General features: G+C 44.7%; 1 long non-coding RNA gene across 1 annotated transcript; it reads left to right on the top strand.

Annotated features, from left to right (window-relative positions):
* The first annotated feature begins 2,763 nt into the window (after positions 1-2,763).
* On the top strand, positions 2,764-4,723 carry LOC310650622. The gene is made up of 2 exons (XR_014494406.1): positions 2,764-3,641; positions 3,793-4,723. It is a non-coding gene; the product is annotated as an uncharacterized lncRNA (long non-coding RNA).

Raw genomic sequence — 4,723 nt, 5'->3', positions numbered from 1 at the left:
AATCGGTTGCCAGGCATCTGGATTGTAATCCCGTGACCCCGGGATGCTGCGACCGTCGTAAATACGAATCGGTTGCCAGGCATCTGGATTGTAATCCCGTGACCCCGGGATGCTGCGACCGTCATAAATACGAATCGGTTGCCAGGCATCTGGATTGTAATCCCGTGACCCCGGGATTCTGCGACCGTCGTAAATGCGAATCGGTTGCCAAGCGTCTGAATTCTGACCATGTGACCCCGGGATTCTGCGACCGTCGTAAATACGAGTCAGTTGCCAGGCATCTGGATTGTAATCCCATGACCCCGGGATGCTGCGACCGTCATAAATACGAGTCGGTTGCCAGGCATCTGGATTGTAATCCCGTGACCCCGGGATTCTGCGACCGTCGTAAATACGAGTCAGTTGCCAGGCATCTGGATTGTAATCCCGTGACCCCGGGATTCTGCGACCGTCGTAAATACGAATCGGTTGCCAGGCATCTGGATTGTAATCCCGTGACCCCGGGATGCTGCGACCGTCGTAAATACGAGTCGGTTGCCAGGCATCTGGATTGTAATCCCGTGACCCCGGGATGCTGCGACCGTCGTAAATACGAGTCGGTTGCCAGGCATCTGGATTGTAATCCCGTGACCCCGGGATGCTGCGACCGTCATAAATACGAGTCGGTTGCCCGGTGTCTGAATTTTGATCATGTGACACCCCCCCCAGGATTCTACGACCGTCATAAATACGGTCTGAATTTTAATTCTGTGACCTCGGGTACGCCGCAATGGTCGTTAAGGGTGAAAAACGGTCCCTTTATGTCAGCGCCGTGGGAACTTTGAACGGTCACTAAATGAGCTGTTGTTAAGTCGAGGACTAGCCGGCCTGGGATTTTGCGGGGGTGGGGCGATGCTCATAACCGGATCAGGGTTTGTCCACCCTGACAACCTGAAGGCAGGTGGACTTCATCTCCCAGAATTCCTCTGGCTTGTCGGATGGGTCCCTATTTGGGTCAAAATAATGTCAGAGAGCAAACGAGTTTTGTTTTTTTTGGAATCTTACAAAATGGCGGCTTCCCCAATCCATCACTTTTAGGATGGATCCTCCTGGGGAAAAACAAAAATCTGATTTTTTTTTTCCCTGACTCCCATCTTTTCCCTTTCAGCCGTCCTAATTTAGCTGTGTGGAGGAGTCCAAGACTCTCAGCGGTTAAATTTAGAAGCGGGATTAAATTACAGCTGGTCCTCGGTTTACGACGGTCCATCTACTGACCGTTCCCAAGTTACAACGGCATTGGGGAAACAAGGGACTTGGGATCCCTTTTTCACGCTGGTGATCGTTTCCGCCTCCCTTGAGGTCGCGCGTTCCAAATGCGGACGCTTGGCGACTGACTCGTAGTTACGACGCTCGCATCTTGGGGGTCCCCTGATTCCCCTTTTGCGACCGTCTGACCATGAGGAAGCCAGGTCCACATCGCAACCTGGTAAACTGAGTTAAACCGCTGCCGTGATTCACTTATCAACGGTGGCAAGGGATCTGGCTAAAGGTGGTGGTGGGGGACAAACACCCTTAACTGTCTCACTTAGCGACCTGGGGAAGGGCACGATTCGCTTAACCACTGGCTTAGTAACTTAAGGACTGCGAGGATTCCCTGAAAGCCGTAAAATGGGGCGAAACTGACTGAATTGCCTCCCTTCGGCAAGAGAAATTTGGGGCTTGACTGGTGGTCGTAAAGTCGAGGACTAGCCGGATGCCATTTGGCTGCTGCAAAACACGGCATGAAACAAAAGACCACATTGTCCGGAAAAAAATGGGGCAAACCCTGGATTCATTTAACGATGGGAGTGTTCACTTAATGACCACCACAAAAAAAATTGGATAAAATTTGGTCTGGTTTTGGGATCATCCCCTTTACACGTGATGACGGTCGTAACTTGAGGACTATTGGTATGATGGGATTTTTCTGTCATTCCTGGCCCGAGTTACGACTGGATTTCCCAGATTATAGTTGTAACTCAAGAACTGAGTATGAGAGGATTTTTTTCCTGTCATTCCTGGCCCACATGAGTTATAATTGCCACACTTAATGACCGTCGTAATTCAAGGATCATGGGTATGATGAGAGGATTTTTTTTTCCTGTCGTGCCTGGTCCTCACGAGTGACGACTAATTGCCACACTCGATGGCGGTCGTAACTTGAGGAGCATTGGTGTGACAATGGGATTTATCCAGTCATGCCTGGTGCTCACGAATGACAACTGTAATTGCCACATTCGATAACTGTCATAACTTGAGGACTGTGTAACGACGGGATTTATCCTGTCATACCTGGTCCTCATGAGTGATGACTGTATGACCGTCGTAACTTGAGGACTATCACTATAATAATCTGATTTTGGTCATTACTGGCCCACTCGAGTTACGAATGTAATTGCCACCCTTGATAACAGTCATAACTTAAGGACTATCGCTGTGACGATGGGATTTTTCTGTCATTACTGTCAAGTTACGACTGTAACTGCCACCCTCCATAACGGTCATAAGTTGAGGACTATCTGTACGACGATACAATTTCTTTCCTCCGTTGTGCCTGGCCCACACTTTTGTGAGTCACAATCCCTTCCAAGCCAAATGTACGAGAAAGGCAGATTTTAGCCAGCGCACAAAAGCAAGGACACACAATTAAAGTGTAACACAATTATCCCTTTGTTCGTCAAAAGATTCTGCCAGGTCAAACATCACCTGTAACCAAAAATATTATTTTTTTTAAAAAAATGGAAATATAGGCATAGGGGTTAAGTTAGGGCCGAAATACGACGGTTGTGATTTTGTGCAATGTTTTTTGTGGGTTGTGAGATTTTTTTGTTGTCATTCTTGTTGGCGGGACCCACATCGAAGCGGCAATGTCGTAACTGCCATTTTGGCTATTCTTTTTTTTTTTAACCTTGTTAAAAAAAAAAAACCCGGCCCATTTCCAAACACACACACACTTTATGCAGAAAATGTGTATATAAAAATGTTCATGGCAAAGTGCGGCTTTTCGGCCAGATAATTTAAACATCTACGGTTTAATAAGGTGTAAATAAATACAATTATGAAACAGCTTGGATCGACGGTCAAAGGCGCCTAGGTTAAAACAGTTAAAATGCTCCATCATTTCACAGTCACAAAATTGTGGGGGTTTTTTTGTGTGTGCAAGGACACCAGAATGTCAAAAAAAACCCGCATTTTTTTTAAGGGAGAGTGATGGGACTTTAAGCGACAAAGTGACACCACTTCCAATGAAAGACGCACAATCTTTGATAGAAATGGATTTCAAAAAAGCAAATTATTCGGGTCAGCAATGGATTTGCTGTCTAAATTAATGTCTGCCTGGCAGGTGAACGAAAACAGGGAAAAACTTCCCGACTTTTGGGAGAAAAAAAACCCACAAATTTGTCTTTTGAAATTCACATGGTCTGCGAAAAGACAAAATCTGGAGTTGCCTCGGTGACGAAACGCCGGCGTGAACCGGCAAACCTCGATTCCTGGTCTCGAGGAAACCAAAAATAAAATGAAATATGAAATGAGGGGCTCCTGGGGGTGAAGAAAACAAACCTCGATTCGGGGTTGTGAGGAAACCAAAATAAAACAAAATATAAAATGAGGGGATCCTTGGGGTGAACCGGAAACCTCAATTCGTGGTCTTGAGGTAACCAAATAAAATGAAATATAAAATGAGGGGTTCGTTGGGCTGAACGAATAAACCTCAATTCGTGGTTGTGTGGAAACCAAAATAAAAGGAAATATAAAATGAGGGGATGCTTGGAGGTGAGTGAACAAACCTCAATTCGTGGTCTTGAGGTAACCAAAATAAAATGAAATATAAAATGAGGGGTTCGTTGGGCTGAACAAACAAACCTCAATTCGTGGTTGTGTGGAAACCAAAATAAAATGAAATATAAAATGAGGGGATGCTTGGGGTGAGCAAAGAAACCTCAATTCATGGTCTTGAGGAAACAAACAAAACTATATAAAATGAGGGGTTTGTTGGGGTGAAGAAACAAACCTCAATTCGTAGTTGTGCGGAAACCAAAATAAAATGAAATATAAAATGAGGGGTTCCTTGAGGTGAGCAAACAAACCTCAATTGGTGGTTGTACGGAAACCGAAATAAAATGAAATATAAAATGAAGGGTTCCTTGAAGTGAGCAAACAAACCTCAATTCGTGGTTGTACGGAAACCGAAATAAAATGAAATATAAAATGAGGGGATGCTTGGGGTGAGCAAAGAAACCTCAATTCATGGTCTTGAGGAAACAAACAAAAATATATAAAATGAGGGGTTCCTTGGGGTGAAGAAACAAACCTCAATTCGTGGTTGTGTGGAAACCAAAATAAAAGGAAATATAAAATGAGGGGATGCTTGGAGGTGAGTGAACAAACCTCAATTCGTGGTCTTGAGGAAACAAACAAAACTATATAAAATGAGGGGTTTGTTGGGGTGAAGAAACAAACCTCAATTCGTGGTTGTGCGGAAACCAAAATAAAATGAAATATAAAATGAGGGGTTCCTTGAGGTGAGCAAACAAACCTCAATTGGTGGTTGTGCGGAAACCGAAATAAAATGAAATATAAAATGAGGGGTTCCTTGGGGTGAGCAAACAAACCTCAATTTGTGATCTTCAGGTAACCAAAATAAAATGAAAGGTTCCTTGGGGTGAGCGAACAAACTTCGATTCCTGGTCTTGAGGTCACCCAA

The sequence above is a fragment of the Vipera ursinii genome (genome assembly GCF_947247035.1).
Source record: "Vipera ursinii genome assembly, contig: scaffold_370, whole genome shotgun sequence".
NCBI classification, from domain to species: Eukaryota; Metazoa; Chordata; class Lepidosauria; order Squamata; family Viperidae; genus Vipera; species Vipera ursinii.
This window is presented reverse-complemented; position numbering and strand designations above follow the sequence as displayed.